Raw genomic sequence first — 18113 nt, 5'->3', positions numbered from 1 at the left:
TTTCATCACTTCGTTGTTATTTTTGTTCTCCTTAACCCAGAGATTGGAAAAAGAAATTTTGAAAATATTTTTAAAGGATTCCTTAGAAGCCTAGTTCATGCCAAAGCATTATACTAAGCCTCACAACATTCTTATAGAGATTTTTGTGGCACTTAATCTATTTAAAAATAAGATTTAAAATACTAACACTTTCAATTTAAATATTTTAACTTTTTATTTTGAGATAATGGTATTTATTTATTTGATTTAATCTTTATTGCATTTTTTCCATTACCAATTAGTCCCCTGATACCTCCCTCCCTCCAGCAATCACTGCACTCTTGTCCATGTCCATGAGTCCTCTTTCTTTTTTGCTGCATCCCTCCATCCCTCCATCCCCTCACCTCCCACCCCACCCCCCACTAGCTGTCATCCTGCTCTCCATCTGTGAGCCTGTCTCCATTTTTGAGATAATTTTAGATTTGCAGAAGAGTTACAGTATCAGTACATAGAAGTCTGGTCACCTTCCTCCCCACCAGCTCCCCCTTATATTCAAATCTTACATAATTATACAATTGTCAAAACAAAGAACACGACTTTGACACAGTTCTAGTAACTAAATTACAGATTTACTTGGATTTCACCAGTTTCCCCAATAATGCCCCACTTGTGGTCCTGTCTCCAATGTAGCATCCTAAGCTGTATGTATTCATCATGTCTCATTATGCTCTTCTGATCTGTGACAGTCTCTTGGTCTTTCCTTGTCTTTCATGACCTTGGCACTTTCTATTATTATTGGCCAGTTATTTTACTGAATGTCTGTCAATTTGCACCTGCTAATATTTGCCTTGTTTACATCATTGGGTTGTACATTACTGGGCAGGATGCTATGAAGGTGGCATGGCTTCTGTCTGCGTTGTATCAGCGGATACAGGATGTCACTCCGTGTTACTAGGATGTTAACTTCAATTACTTGGTTAAAATGGTATCTGCTATGCTTATAAAATTAAAATCATTATGTTTTCCTTTGTACCTACTACATATTTTGGAAGAAATACTTTGAGTCTATGCAAATATCTCATTTTCACTTACATTTTTGCCCACTAATTTCAGTATCCATGGGTGGATGTTGTCTGCAGCTGTGGTGTTCTAACAGCACTTTTCTGTTTCCTGTAGTTCTTCTACATTGATTGGTTAGAAGTATTCATAAGGAACAAATTATTGTTACTCTTTTTCGTCAGCAGATCCTAGGTGGAGGATACCTAGGCTTGGGTCACAGAAAAGTGGTGAGAATTGGCAAGTGCCCTACAGAGGAGAGCAGGTGTTCTGAGGTGGCATACTTCTACCCAAGCACCAGGGTCTCCTGCTTAACTTTGACCACCCCAAAACTCTCCCCATTGGCATGCAATATCACTAGAGCTGGCATGAAGGGTCGGCCATGGGCCAGTTCAGTGTGGCTAACAGTTCTTCCTGTGCTGGCTGATTTGAACATTCCCTTGAAGTCTTCTTCAGTGTGCTCTTCACTGACCCTTGGACTCCTTCAGGAAGATTGTTTTGCATTATTTCCAAGAAAATTTCTGCCAGTGTAACACTCAAACCACTGATCTGAACCACTCGCTCATAGGAGCTAAGAACTAAGTCCAGGCACAATTGCTGTCTTGATCCTGTGGCTTGATCCGGACATCATGCAGCTTTCCTCCACTTTCATGGAAAGACGGTTACAGAAGTTGTGAACATATCGGGCATAACTGTCTGCCAGGGCCATGCCGTACGCAGTCAGGTGAATGTTCAAAACCCGCTATTCAGTATCTGTCCCCACATGGATGTGTCTCACTTCCACTTTCCTCCTCTTCTCCTAGGGCTTTGGTGCTTTACCTCGGTGCGTGTGTCTTCCAACGTCCTGGAGGGCTTTGCCTTGTAGGGCCGACAGGGATTCAGCAGAATGCCACCTGTAGAACAGATGGGATTCTCTCCTGAAGCTGTGAACCTTAAGGAGGGAAAGTCTTGCTTAGAATGATACTGTTCTCCAAACACGTCACCCTTGCAGAGCTCTGTTCATCCTTTGCTGCTGCGGCCTGTCACTGGGCTGAAGAGCCACCCACGCAGCCGCAGTCCCTGGGCTGCTGATAACACTGACAGAAAGGTCTCCAAATAAATACAATTACTTATTCAATTTATTGTAATCAACTTGGAATAGTGTGCTGTTGCTTTATTCTATGGACTATTTTCATTGTTATGGTAGTTACTAATGTTGTTCAGCTTGAACAGCAAAACTTGATCAAGCTGTTCATTCCGTTTGGCTTAGCCACCCTTCTGATGTGCTCCCATCCTTACTTCTTTGTTGGTTGGTTCATTTGCATGGACCACTTTCTTAACTTCTAAGACCACAACATACTCTAATTTCATAACACGTTTCACTGCCCTGGTCTTGTAATCACCAAGACCTCCAAGAAGCCATTGTTCTTTTCGTTAGAAAATGGTATTTAGCAACCAGGAACTGGGAGCTAAGGTACCCATTGCTAGTGAGATGCCACTGCCCTTAGTAGTAGCTTTCAGGGGATAGAGATGGGAAATACACGTATGTATATTAGTACATGCTCTCACACATATCTGTCTCTCTATCTGCCTATCCATCTGTCTGTCCATGATCTGCGTGTGCCCACACACACACACACACACACACACAATTCATTCTCGCACCACGGGTTCAGTCTATCCTTTCTCTTACTTACAGCTTCTTGAGAAAACTGGCTCTCATTATCAATAGTACATTTACTTATTTTTCAAACATGTTATACAAATAATTTAAGAATTGCTAGTCAGTTACTAACTAGAATACAGTGTTTGTATATAGTTCATTTTGCCTTTAGCCATACAGTATTCCTGTAAAATACTGTTTTCCAAAGCTGCCACGAACAGCTCTTTTCTTCTCCACTTCCTCCAGTGGAGTTATGTGATTACTTGTAATACAGTTAAATTCATTTGCCACAGTTTGCATTCTACTTTATCTTTATACTCTGATGTATTTGTTTTTAACATTTCCATTCAGTAATGCTCATTATGGTGCACAGTCTCATTTGTTTTGACAAACACATACAGCATGCATTTTCACTTTCTTATGGAGGTCCCTCGCCTTCAAAATGCTCTTGCGATACTTTTTTTTATAATTAACCCCTCCCCACATTTCTCTAAACCCTGCCACCTTTGACCCACTTTTCAGCCTTTTAATTTTGTCTTCTCCAGAATCTTATGTAAAGGGTTTCATGAAGTATATGGCTTTATATGTCTCGTGTCTTTCTCTTTCCCTTCATAGCTTGGCAAAATATATTTAAGAGTCATCTGTGTTTTAGCATGAATAAATAGTTTGTTTCTGTTGATTGGGAATATATTTTCTTTACCAAGTTTTTTTAAATAATTCAAATTCTAATAATTTGGACTTGATATCACTTTTTAAAAAAAAAACATACAGGGTGTGTTTTACATTTAAAAATATGTGGCGTTTATTTTGTTTCAAATGTATAGAAAAAGAAGTTTCTTTGTTCTCACTTCACTTTCAGGCTAAGCTATTATTAGCAGAGTTCCAGGGGAAAGTGGATAATTACTGGCTAAGCTGACATTTAGTAACTTGTGTTTAGGAGTGGGTAGAGCCAAGTACAGGGACAATTATTTTCTGAGATTCTCCTTACCATTATATCTATGTCCAAGGACTCCACAAAAATGAGAGTGTAGGTAGAACAAATTTGAAAGTATTATCCCTTGTTTAAATAAAGAGAAGATAGCTAGAGAAAGTCTTATTACTAGCCAAAATAGGCTATCACCATAATTAGAGGTTGGTTTCAAAACGCTAATTCTGATGAATAATTATCATTAGGTATCCATTTATCCACCTACTTATGAGGAATTTAATACTTTCCAACTATTCTTCTAAGTGAAATATTAATAAAATAAATGAAATATGGCTCCTGTCTTTTTCTCTAGGAGATATTTTTATGAATTAATGCCAAAATTAGATGTAATAAGGACAATGGGGGAAGATATACAGATCATTAAATAAGCCTGAAGAGGGTCATCTAGTCAGACTGGCAGTCAAGGAAAGCTGCCTGAAAGAAAAAAAATCCATAATCTGAATATTGAACCCCAAAAAGGAAGCAAGAAGATGATAAAAGAAGACAGGAATTTTACTTGCAAACAACAGCTATAAAAGCACAAAAGCATGAAACACATTAGGGATTTTGAAGATGTAAAGTGGTTTGTTTAGCTAAAGAGAAGTATAGTGATGGATGGTTGGAGATTATGTTGAAAGGGTAGTAAAAAACTAGATCATGACAGAACTTACAATACATTTCCAAACTTTAACTTCAAACCTTTGGAGAAGTATGTAGAGATTTCGAGCCCTGAATAGCATAATTATAATTTTAGAAACATCACTCTGAAAATAATGTGGGGGTGGACTTGTCGTAGGGTATGGGAACAGATGAGGCCAAGGAGCCAAATAAAAGGGTATTGCAGTATTTCAGGAAAGAAGCAATGAGTGTCTTGAATTAAGAAGTACTTCTGACTCTGCAGTGAAATGAAAAGATCCAGAGAAACAGGATATAGGAGTAGAGATAAAGTTGAGGATTGAAACCATGAATTCAGGAAAATACATATCTGGTGGGGGCTTCTGGGTAAGTGGAAGTCTCATGTATGCAAATGTGGACATAAATGAAAAGGCAAGTGAAAAAATATAGCACATTTTGTTTGGAATGTTCTGAATTTAACAAAAGACATTGGTAGGCATTTGAATATATAGGTCAAGCGCTGAGCGCAGAGGTGTGAGATAGAAATAGAAAGCTGGCACTCAGTACCATGTACACAGACTATCCAACAAAATGTTTGAATGAGTTTACTTAGGAAAATGGTATAGAAAGGACAGAGGGCTACAGATTATGGTACATACAAAGGACAAAGCAAGAAAGATATGCAAAGAAGTTGAGAAAAAAGTCCAGAGGTTTTGAAGGAAAACAAGCAGCAGCAGCATGAGTATCAAAGAAGAGAAAGGATTTCAAGGAGAAGAGAGTGCTAAACTTTGCAAAATACCAAAGAATTTCAGCCAGAAACAATTAGACATTATCCACTGTATTGAGAATATGAACTTACTGAAGGACTTACCAAAAGCCTTTGTATTCACCAGTGGCTGGTGTCAGGGACTAAATTTTGCCCACCTCAAATTCATACATTGAAGTCCTAATTCCCCAGTACCTTACAATGTGGCTCTAAGATGCTTTGGAGATAAGGCATTAAAGATGTAATTAAGATTAAATGAGGTAGTTGAGGTGAGTTCTAATCCAATCTGACTTGTGTCCTTACAAGAAGAGGAAACTCAGACATACAGAGAAACATTACAAATGTGTGCACACAGAAGAACGAACATGTGAAAACACAAAAAGCAGGTCCCCTACAAACCACAGAGAGAAGCCTCAGAAGGAACCAAGCCTGTTGACACTTTGATCTTAGGTCTAGCCTTCAGAACTGTGGGAAAATGAATTTCTGTCATTTAAACCACCTGTCATTTTTGGTCCTTCATTTAGGTAGCTATAGTGAACGAATACAGGTGAGAAGAAAGACCATTTTACCAAAGGGGAAAACTGAACACAAAATGGGTGGGGAGGAAGAAGACATGATGAATACGGATGTGTCTTACAAGCCTTACAGTTAGAGGAAAGTGCTTGGATAGAGAATAATTTGAAGTAGAGAAAAAGCGTTAGGGTTGGTTGGTTTTGTTTTGTTTCAGCCAGAAAACAAGTGAACAGGTTTATATACTAGGAACCTATCAGGAGCAAGGGGATTATTTATGGCCCATAGCTCTAAGGAAACTCAAGAAAAAAATGATCATTCATTCATTTATTCATTTTGGAACAACATATCAATGAATACCAGCACATGGAAAGCACTAGGGATTATTGTGGAGTGACAAAGATAAGTAAAGTATAGTAGATGTTTCCTTCAGGAGTTTCCTTTGCCATAGAGAAAACACCCAGACATATGACAGAATAGTACGATGAGTGCTAGGAGATACAGAAGATAAAGAAATAGGGGGAACAAATATTTATCCCAGCTAGATGTAGTCAGGGGTGGAGCCTGAAGCAGTCTATGCCGGACATGAATCTTAAAGGAAAAGAGGAATTATCCAGGAAAAGAAAGGGAGACTATGGTTTACAAAAAACAACAAGATGGATACAGCAGGTTTTTCAAAGGCAGGAAGGAAAAGCATAGGAAAGAATAGAAGGATACTGTTAAGTCGGTATGTGCATCCTTTAGTTAACATTAATTGATTTATTTATATTCTTATATGCTAAATAAGACATTTCTAGACTAGTTTAACTAAAGATTCTCTGTGTGACTTTAATAACTATGCTAATGTTTTCAATAATTATATTTGTTTCAGAGCAAAACTTGACACAAACAAGATCTATATTGGATTCGGATCCAGAGGATTTAGTTACTGGGATTTAGGTTCTTAGGAGTGCTTTAACACAGCACTACACACTTAATGGCTTAAAACAACGCAAATGTATCTTACACTGGTGATGTCAGAAGTCTGATATAGGCTAAAGTCAAGGTACCATTGGGGCTATATTCCTATGGAGAGCTGCACCAATAAAGTGGCATTGGTAAGATGGCATAAAGTAAATAAAACAAAGTGGAGTCATATCAACCAAGATGGCTGCCAGTCAGCCATGACACTTTGGTTCAAGAGGGAAACCACCTAAGTCAGAGCAGACACATCTGGCAAGGAGACACACCTAAGATATCTGCACACATTGCCAGAGCAGCCATGTCTGCAGAGTGGGACCACCCACAGATAGGCTCCTGGGGAAATTCCCCACTTCTCATCAGGGAAGCCAAGACAATTATCAAGAGACCCAGGAGGGTGGAGTATGCCACCTTCAAAGTATAACTGGGGTGAGAAGTGTCCAGACCCCTGCTGACACAACCAAGCTCCACACCAAAGTGCTACTCCATGCAACACCGAGCTCACTTGGCATTGGCCACGACACGCTCTGCCCTGGGGACTGAAGACTTTGTCTGCTCTGGAGCTGCTTCCTTGAAAGATGCTGATGACTCCTTTGCCTTTCGTGCTGTCTCCTAGACCTGCAGACTGAGACTCTGAGACTTGAGTTCCTTATTCCCCACTAATTGCTGTGTGTGAGAGTGTGTGTGTTGTAATTCCCTTTTCTTGTTAGAGCCTGAGTAGGATATTAATGTATGTTGATGTTCTACTTTGAGTGAACCTGCATTCAGCAAAAGCTGAGTAAATAGCGTAGTTACATTGTGTGACTCTTATCCATTCCTTGGTGTAGCAACTCTCAGCAGGCAGCTAGCCGAGCAGATGCCCGCTGACTTACAGGAAAGACTATATCGTGAACATATGCTCGTGACAATTCCTTTCTGGAGGCCCTAGGGGAGAAGCCATTTCCTTGCCTTTTCTAGCTCCTTGGTTCATGACCCCCTCCCCATACTGCGTTAAGAAATGCAACTGATTTGAAATTTGCCCTCAGTCTTTTTCGGTCTTCATTTCCTCTATGTTATAGAGTAGGGGGAGGAAAAACACAGAGATAAAGCTACTTTATCAAACACGTTGAGTATATACTGTCAGCTGGATTGGCTGATGTTGACCTTGATTGTCTAGCTGAGGTAGTGTTTGTCAACTTTCTGAACTGTGAAGTTACTTTATCCCCCCTTTCCCATATTTTCTTCTTTGCAAAGAAGTCACTACCTGCTGACCACACTTAAGGAAAAAGGATGATTGAATTATGTGGGAATCTTCTGCAAATCAGACTGATCTTTTCCCACATTTATTAATTCATTTAATCATTGTATTGGCATCTATACGGACTTCGATATTTATTTTATACCTTGGATTGTGGCTCAGTACTATTTTATTTATTGTATTGCCCCAATTGTTCCAGCTTTGGATACAGGTTGCTCTTTCAGTTGGTTCCCCTGCCCCTTTGACATGCCCCATCCATGTGGGTTTGCCTTTCTTCTGTTTTTTAAAACACTTCCTGGCATGTCAAGATACAATTCCAAATTCATCTTCTGTATTTTCCTCTACCTTTTAAAAATGATTATTAAATGGTATTCACTTCATGATCTCAAATTTGAAAAATTAATAGATTTATGTATATATACTTGATATATTCTTAAGAGAATATATACGAACAGTATTATATTCTCTTAAGAATATTAACAGTAATAATGCTATCTTTGGCTAATAGTGGTATCAGTGATTTTATTCTTTGCATACCTGTTTACTTTGATTATTATATAGTACTTATTTAAAAATCAATGAATACTGGATGATTCGAAAGGAAATAAAAATAGGCTGGAGGCAATAATAACTTCATAAGCGAGTGAAACCTAGCTTCCCATGGTCAACATGTGGAACCAATTTTGAAGAGTTACAGCTGCCCTCTACTGGCCAGCACTTGAGACCCCGTGGAGGCGGGTCAGCGTCCTTTCAGAAATGCCAGCCCGCCGCTTTCCAGACAGTGACAGTTCTGATATCTCAGAAGTTAAATATATTTAGCCTCGTGCTGCAGGATCTATAGGCAGACTGAGCTTAGCTACATGCAATATTTGGGGTTCACTATGTGAATGTGAAACATACCTCCCCTCAATGTGAAGTTTATGCCGTGGATTGCGAACTGAAATGAATATGTGTGAGAACAGGCCCAGAAAAATACTGCACATGCTGATTGCCAATATTGTACCTCTGGGTCTAATCTTAAAAAAAAATATCTTTTTGGATGAGACTCTTTGGTTCATGACCTCTATGCTGAAAATGTGACCATGTCTGCCACAAAGCTTAAATAAATAATACTAAGATTGTCCATCGGAAAAAAATGAAGGGGAAAAAACTTATTTTATGTACTATTCAATTAAGTTTAAACTGTCTAATGTGAATTTGTGAGAAAGGTCAAAAGTGTAATAAGCGATTTAGCCCAGAGTGAAATTGATGTCCTAAATAAATAAATATTCAGCACGTCCTCCTTTGTACTCGGTGCCTCTCTAAGAAAGGAGTTGCTCACGATTCAGCTGCAAAGCTTTCTGCTCTTTCAGTGCGTTCACTAGTGAATAGGAACAGCCAACAGACAGGAAAAATGGTAAGTGCGTAATTCACTAGCAGGAGGCAGAAGAAAACTGTGGTCGAGTGAGGGCGTTTAGAAGGTCAGGGATAGGGGGGAAGAGGTCACTGTGCTTGACATAGGAGCCACAGTGGCCTCTGAGAGGGGGAGACCTGAGCGGAATGAAAGGAAAGAAGGAAGAAAGGCTTTTAAATTGTTTGTGTCATCTTTTATACATAAAAAAAGCCCTGCAGTTCATTCTGAACATTCCCAGAATAAAATCAAATTTTATTTTACAATTGCAGTTGACATGCAACAGTACACTAGTTTCAGGTGTACGACGTAGGGATTAGACTTTTATATACCTATGAAGTGATCAGCCCAGTACGTCCAGCACCCAGCTGACACCAGACATACGGTAATTATTACGATGTTATTGACTGTGTTCCCTAGGGTGCACTTTACGTCCTTATGACTATTTTTATAACTGGTAATTTGTACTTCTTAATCCCTTCCACCTTTTCCACCCAGGCCCCCAACCCCCTCTCATCTGGTGTGTATTAATTTCTTATCTGTATGTACGTAACGTTTTAATGGGGCCTCTAGGGGTTCTCCAGCCCCGTCTTTCACCAGCCTCCTCTGCGTTTACTCTCTTCCAGTCACACTGATTTTAGTTTCTCTTGTTTTTTTATAAATATTTCTTTTAATCACCAAGTTCACCCTCACATTCCAATCCACACATCTTCTACCTGGATTCTCCCCTCCCCACCATTGATATCTGTGGCCCCTACACACTCTTTAATTCTCAGTGTAAATGCCATTTTCTCAAAGGAGTCTCTTCTTTATCACCGCACTCTTCTCAAACTAACTCCATGTGTTTCTTCTAACAGTCATCACAATGACATTGAAATACCGATCTGCTGGATGGTTGCATCCTCCCACGCCCTGGCTGCCCTCCGTGACTGGACTGTCAACGCTCTGAGATTAAGCCTTGTGTTTGCTAATACTGTTCTCAGCACCCCGATGTATTTCACACATGGTAGTTGTTTAATAAGTATTTGCTAAACAAATGAATAAATTATATTCTTCGCATAGTTTTGTTTGTTTTTTTTCTTATATAGGTAGCCTTGGTAATCTGAAATATTAGGAGAAAACTCATGCAGGTGTGCCTCAGTAGTACAAAGTTGTCCTTGTGTTTCTCTGTTATCAGCCAAGTTTGAATCCCAGAGACAGGAAGCCAGCCATGAAAGAGACAGAGATTTTTGAATCAACAAGTTTGTCTATAATGCCTTAGAAGCTTATATATTTTTAAAGATTTTATTTATTTTTTTAGAGAGGGAAGGGAGGGAGAAAGAGAGAGAGAGAGAAACATCAATGCATCAATGTGACGTTGCTGGGGGTCATGGCCTGCAACCCAGGCATGTGCCCTCACTGGGAATTGAACCTGCGACACAGGTTCACAGACTGCACTCAATCCACTGAGCTACACCAGCCAGGGCTAGAAGCTTATATTTAAATACATTTCAAACTGTGGATGAAAAGGGGGCCACATACTAAACCTGACAAGCTCAGGAGAGGCTGCATGGTGGGCTTTGCAAAGTCAGAGACCTAAAGTAACCACACAGGGTGGTCTGAACATAGAAATTCTAACTAAGATCTGGTCATGCTGGGTAGTCCCATCCTAGGCCTATAAGCTTCCTTGCCAAAAGTCAATCTTTTTTAAAAATATATTTTATTTATTTATTTTTAGAGAGGGAAGGGAGAGAGAGAAACATCAATGTGTGGTTGCTGGGGGCCATGGCCTACAACCTAGGCATGTGCCCTGACTGGGAATCGAACCTGCGATGCCTGGTTTGCAGCCCGAGCTCAATCCACTGAGCTACGCCAGCCAGGGTGCCAAAGGTCAATCTTAACCTTTGAAATTATCTATTGTTTTGTGGATCTGAGACAGCATATCTTTGAAATGTCAGAGTAATCTCTTTTTCCAGACTCCTCAAGGCACAGCCGCAGGCACCAGAGCCCAAGACTCCAGAACCCTCCTCATGGTTCTGTGTTCCTCAAATACCATCTCTCTGTGCAGTAAGTGTTAACTATTCTTTACTCACCAGTGTAAAAGAAGTATGTGCCTCCCTGTTTTGCTTTTATCCAGTCTCAGAGATCCCCCCCCCCACTTTGCTTTCTCCTGGAGAAAAATCTCATAAAATCTGAATAAACAGATTACAACCAATGAAACTGATGTAGAGATCAGATCGCTTTACTGGTAAATTTTACCAAACCTTCAAAAAGAACACCTATCCTCCTCAAACTATTCCAAAAAGATTCAGGAGAAGGAACAACTCTAAGCTCATTTTACAATGATTCCAAAACCAGATAAAAACACTACAAAATATTTATAAGCTGATATCCCTGCTGAACATAGATGTTAATATTTTCAACAAAATATTAGTGAACCAGACCCAGTAATACATGAAAAAGGTCACACACAATGATAAACCTGGGTTTATTCTGGAGATGCAAGTTCGGTACCACATCTGCAAATTAATAAAAGTGATATACTAAACAAAATAAAAATAAAAACCACATGATCACATCAATAGATGCAAAAAAATTGATAAAATTCTGCATCCATTTATGATAAAAATGCAGCCAACTAAAGATAGAGGTAACATAACTCACCATAATAAAGTTCATGTATGACACATCCCAGCCAACATCATACTCAATGGGCAAAAATAAAAGTGTTTTCCTTAAGATCAAGAACAAGACAGGGATGTCTGCTTTCCCCACTCTTCCTCAACATAGTACTAAATGTCCTAGCCAAAGCAATTAGACAAGAAATAATAATAAAATGCATCTGAGTTGAAAGGAAGTAAACTGTCACTATTTATAGATGACATGATATTGCATACAGAGAACCCTAGATAGTCCACCAAAAAACTACTAGAAATCACAAATAAATTCTGTTAAGTAGCAGGATGCAAAATAAATATTCACAAATCAGTTGCATTTTTATATACCAGTAATGAATTATCAGAAGGGGAAACTTAGAAAATAATCCTATTTACAACTGAATAAAAAATGAAACACCTAGGAATAAATTTAACCATGGATGTAAAAGACCTCCCTGTACACATCCTACAATACCCAGGAACCAGCTATGTTCCTTGTGACCAGTCATCTTGAGTGTCATTTCCCACCCTCAACCTTGATGACCTCGTATTGCAACCCTTTCCTAAAATGTTACCACACACACTTTGGTTCGGGCAATTTTCTAGGGGCACTTTGACTCATCATTCTTCTTCCACAACACAGACACAGATGCCCTGCCAAATAACATATTCATTGATGTCAGCAGGAACAGATGTGCATGTCTAACTATGTGGATTCCATCCGTTAGTCTATCTTGGAAGCGGCTAAGAATTTCTGCTCTCGAGCCTCTCTTTCAGTTGGGGACACATATCAAGATGCAGCTGTTGTTGCAGAAGCTACAGTTCTGCAGCCCTGCCAACTGGCACATTCCATTATACAATTAGAATTCCTGAGATCTGGAATCCAAACACCAATCAAACACATAGCTTACTATTCCTGCAGTGATGTGGGGTGGCATAAATGAAAGTGTTTATTTTATTTCCCTGATTAGTAAAGTACTGGAAATAGAACCTGTTGTACAGTCCCTTGCCAAAGGTGGACGTTGGCTTTCCACACACATTTAGAGCTACGCAAGGAATCCTGAGGATTCAGCTGAATCAACTCTAAATAAGTGAGAAGAGAAGAAACATGCTGAACAGTTTGAAAACTGCCCCACCACCCCCAAAATGTAAGTCCTCCAGAACCTCATGTGACCTTATTCGGAAAACAAAACCTTTCAAAGGTCATCGGTTAAAGATCTTGAAAGGAAATACTTATGGATTTAGCGTGGGCCCTCAGTCCAAAGACCTGTATCCTTTATAAGAGGAGGAAAGGTCACAAAACCATAGAGAGGAAGGCCATGTGAAGAAAGAGGCAGAGATTTAAGCTGTGCTGCCACAAGCCAACCAATGTCAGTATCCAGCAGAAGCTGGGAGAGGCAAACAGGATTATTCTTCAGAATCAGCGTGGCCCTACCAGCAGGTTATTTTGAACTTCTGGCCTCCAGAACTATGAGAAAATAAGTTTCTTATCTTTGGAGCCACTCATTTGATGGCACTTTGTCACAGCAGACCTAAAAATCGAAGACAGAACACAGCAGGAGATCCCAAAGCCACTGCAGGATATGCCAACTGGTTAAAAGAAAGGGGTAACACAGGGTTGGGGGATGCACATAAATAGCAAGAAGTTTGGTGCCGCGTCGTGACTTTGCCTCCCTCCACAGCTTTTCCCTACGAACTCGAAAACTGGAGACTGTCCCTCCATCCATGTTTGTCAGTCACACCTGCCCAAGTTACACTCAAGGAACAAAGAATTTCTTGATACTAAGTAGATTGCACTGTGTATCACAGGGGAAGTGATATAGTTTTCCATGGCCACATGCACCAGTCTTGAAACTAATGCTTTAAATAATGATTCTCTTTTCAGTCTATTAGACTTCTGAGTCATTGTCTTCTTTATCAACTGGTTGTTTTAAGCATATTAGGATTCTAGAGGTGTTATAAAAATTTGATGACTACATTTGATCATTTGACATCTCTAAGAAAAGCTTTAAATTCCTCTATTATGTGATGAGTTAAAAAAGGGTTTATCAAAATTTAAGAATTGAAGGATAAAACCATTAATGTTAAATATACTACTAAATCAGTTTCATATAATTTCAAACATTCTAGGTGTAATAAACTTTAGTCCCTAAGGCTAAAACCAATATAGAAGTTTTAGTTTGCTTAAATTTTAAGCAATGTTCTACCTCTGAAATATTTTTAACTGGCTCTGCTTCTCTTGGTCATTTATTTTTTACTACTTTTCCATAGTTCAGTAACTCTCAGTATGAGAAAAAACTATGCATATAGAGGAAACTTATGAATTGGAAATGTTGCATGTTATTTCTGACTTACCCTATAGTTTAACATAGTATACAGCTTCATTACTCCTCGCTGTGGGCAATTATACAGGTTCCTTCTAAGCTCTCCGAGTGTTTAGATGTTACACCGGATACAATGATCCATCATCAACCTAACAACGGTTGTTGTTATCACTGAATGATTTCAGCTTACTTTATTTGGATATACTAACTTCTATAACTCCATACAAGAAGGCTTCGCGTAGCTGGAATATTTTACCATTGAGTCAAATTGTCTCCTGGATAAAAGCACCAACAAATCCAAACAAGCTTACACAATTAAAAACTTAACATCACTGAAGAATGAATGACAGATCCTCAAATGTGTGACTAATGTTTCATTCACAGCTATTGTGGTTTCTGTCTACTTGACAAAACATTTCATTCTAGCCTTTACCAACTCATTCTAGTTGGAGTGAAGTCCTGCAATATCGGATGGCCCTTGTACAACTCTCCAAGGCTACGTATTTTTAAATTGATTTTATTCTTCCTCCCACAGTTATAAAAAATGATGTGGTAGGTAACTGATTAAAATCTACAGAACTTTAGTACAGAATTTTCCTAAAGCTTTTATTGTAGAATTACTTTTTGTAATAAAAGTTTACTTATAATGTTTGTAATTATGATATGTTTTCTGATACTATCTAAGGACTATTTCTTCATAACAAGGCATTTTGATATAGGCAATTTTCAAAGTTATGTATTGCATTATTCTTATACAGAAATAAAGTTACTTGTAAATAGACATCCACCCACCATCAAAGGGGTCACTCAGGCCCATTACGAACCAACTAAAATGCTGACACACTTTCCAAGAGGCTCCAGGTCAAATAAGTGGATATTACAGTTTTTACCTGATTTTAACAAAAGATTCTAACCTTTGCAAAATGGGTTTACCCTGTTTGGGTAAAAATTTCTGACCACAGGCTGTAACTGCGATTGTTTTGAATTTCATTGTGTTTTTATCTGTAATTAGGCTACACATACTTCTGGGGGGGAGTACTATTTTCTCTCTATGGCTCATCAAAAGAATAATTCAAAAAGTGTGTGTGCATGTGTTTCAAGGATTGAGTAGAAATGCATAATAACAATGGACTTAGGAGAATTAGCCAATGAAACAGTTCTGTCATCCTGTGAAAAGATTTCTCTTTTCCTTGGAGAATTCTTTCTTTCCGAGCTATTCTTATCACATTTTTTCACTTCCTTCCAGAATCATGGGATGTCTAAAGTCATGGATCCATATTTCAAACATGAGATAAGTCTTCAGAGTTACTTTTAAAAGTGCTTTTGTCCTAGTGAACACTCTGTTGAATCATACAAGGCTAAGCATTTTAAATTTTATATCTTATGATTTCCATACTGTGCTAGTCAATAAATTACATATTGCCGGAAGGAATGTGACTTCAACTGTAATATTCACTTGAAGAGAGAAGAATAGCATATATATAAAAGCATTATACTTTGATAAGAGTTAAGGGGAGAATATCAATAAATGTTGTTTAAATTAAATTTTAGCCAGAATCCATATATTGATGATGTTTTTAAGAGAAATTTAAGATTAAAGAATTGGCAATTATAAATCCCTCTCTCAAATCAAATTCTAATTTTCTTTCTGAAATTTTATGTTTAACTTACATAACTATTTTATATCTGATAGGTAAACATACAATTTAAACTTTTACAGTAATGGAAAGCTAAAAATAAAAACATTAGCACTAATTATCTTAATGAAATTGTTTTTACCTGGAAATAATTGCATTGTACATTTTGAAAGTCACAGTGTATGTGTAAATGTTACTGAATATAAATTCCATGTGGTCAACAAATATAATTCTCAGTCCAGCACAGACAGCTCACGGCAGAGGAGGGACACAGTTAAAAGTTTTAGATGTGTGTTGACACAGGATGTGAGCTAGACAACAAGAAAGAAGCTTTGCTACACAGATGAGAACTGAAAAATAAACAGAAATTTGCTAGGTGAAGAAAAGAAGACAGGGAATTTGAAACAAAAGAATAAACTGTAAAAGGTCCTGAAATCATGACAATATAGAGCATTTTGAGAAAACAATATGGAGATAAAATGGAGAAAGGGAGAGAGAGAGAGAGAGAGAGAGAGAGAGAGAGAGAGAGAGAGAGAGAAGTAGGGAAGGGGAGGGGAGAAGGGTAAGGATTTTCCAACACGAACATTTTCCTTTTCTCAAGAGCTACCACCTCAATTGGCCATAGTGTTCGTAAACAAGCCCAGTGGCTTATGAGAACAGAAATTTGAGTGCTTAGTCAAATTTGCCTGTGAAGCATCCGATCCAGGACTTTTGTTTTCTGGGACCGTTTTGATTACTGCATCTATTTCATTAGTTGTTATTGGTCTATTCAAGTTTACTGGTTCTGCCTGATTCAGTTTTGGAAGATGATATGTTTCTTGAAATGTATCCATTTTGCCCAGGTTGTCCACTTTCTTGGCATATAATTGTTCAGAGTATTTTCTTATAATTTTTTTTGTATTTCTCTGATATCAGTTGTTACTATTCCTCATTCATTTCTAATTTTATTTATTTGGGTCCTCTCTCTTTTTTTCTTGATGAGTCTGGTTAAAGGTTCATCCATCTAAACAAGAAGTAACCCTTACCTTTTTCAGCGACATGGTTGGATTTGGAGATTACTATGGCTACATGAAACAAGCCAGTCACTGAAAGACAAATACCATGTGATCTCACTGATAGGTGGCATCCAATGAGCAAATTGAACTAGAAACAGAGGCACAGCTACATGGAACAGGCTAACAGCTGTAGGTGGGGAGGGGGGAGGAGGAGGCTGGATGAGAGAAGGTGAAGGAATGAGCTGAAGAACATGAATGCATGAGCCATGGACACGGACCACAGTGTAGTGCTGGTCTGAGGTGGGGTGGGGCCTGAGTGGAGGTGATCAAAGGGGGAGAACCACTGTAATAGTGTACCCAATACAAATTTAAATTTTTTGAGTGCTGCTTTGGATGGGGGATGTTTTTCTGTTTTCTGAGCAGTCCTCCCCCTGAAGGGGGTACCAATAATGGAACATCACCAGCTTTTCACACCCCTCAATCATTTTCCCCAGATAAATTATTTGGCAAGTTTGAGATCAGCCTTCGTATGCTTTGTTCTGTTCTGCCATCTTCTTTCTGTTTTTAAAAGTCATCTTGTCTAAAGACAGGAGAGTTAAAAACTGCTCAAGGCCATGGATCAATTCCAGAGTCCAAGTGGTTTCTATGTGTCAAGGCCTTAATCTAAACCAATGTTTCCTGACACTGGCTGGGTAGGTATGTCTGATTCTGGATTCTTCAAGAAATTTGATCATGAAGGCAAGAAAGAGGGAAGGAAAGACTATAATATGAAGTAGAGGTTAGGTTAATGAAAGAGTTATTTATTAGACTTTTTACTTCTCAGTTTGAAGAATTTAGGGTGCGTTTATTGTTTAAAATGATTCACAGGGGAGAAAAGGATTAAAAATACAAACAACATGAGTTCGATGAAGAGCAAAACTACATCCAGCAGAAGGTGCCTGGACCCAGGTGCACATGAAAGAGTGTTTCTTCTTTTAAAGAGGTTAGTGTGGGTCCTAGTGAGGTAACTACAGAAGTAGGAGAAACGGAAATGGGGGGAAATTATAGTTTATGACATCTGTTTTCACCTTGGAATATAAAGCAAAGCTATTTCCTAAAACATAAAAGTTGTGAAAATAGAGCCGAGATCTAAAATCAAGTAGTAAAAGTTGGACAAAGCAGCCAAAGTTGGTGTCTTAGAATGTGGATTTCTCTATTTTATCACTATGTGTAAAGCAAACATTTCTTTAGTTCCTCTGAGTAGCTATATTTTCTTAAAGAAATATGTACTGATGCAACTATATGTTAACCGACTAATTAATTTAAATAAATCATTGGTTATTTTTCATAAAATTCTGTTTCTGTATGTTCTCATATTTTGTTCTCTGCAGGCTTAATTTCGGTCTTTGATTACTTCATC

At 38.4% G+C, this 18113-nt stretch overlaps 1 pseudogene; it reads right to left on the bottom strand.

The window, feature by feature from the left end:
* Positions 1–1392: 1392 nt before the first annotated feature.
* LOC114490739 lies at positions 1393–16759 on the bottom strand (annotated as a pseudogene).
* Between the last annotated feature and the right edge of the window lie 1354 nt (positions 16760–18113).

This window comes from Phyllostomus discolor, chromosome 2 (genome assembly GCF_004126475.2).
Source record: "Phyllostomus discolor isolate MPI-MPIP mPhyDis1 chromosome 2, mPhyDis1.pri.v3, whole genome shotgun sequence".
NCBI classification, from domain to species: Eukaryota; Metazoa; Chordata; class Mammalia; order Chiroptera; family Phyllostomidae; genus Phyllostomus; species Phyllostomus discolor.
This window is presented reverse-complemented; position numbering and strand designations above follow the sequence as displayed.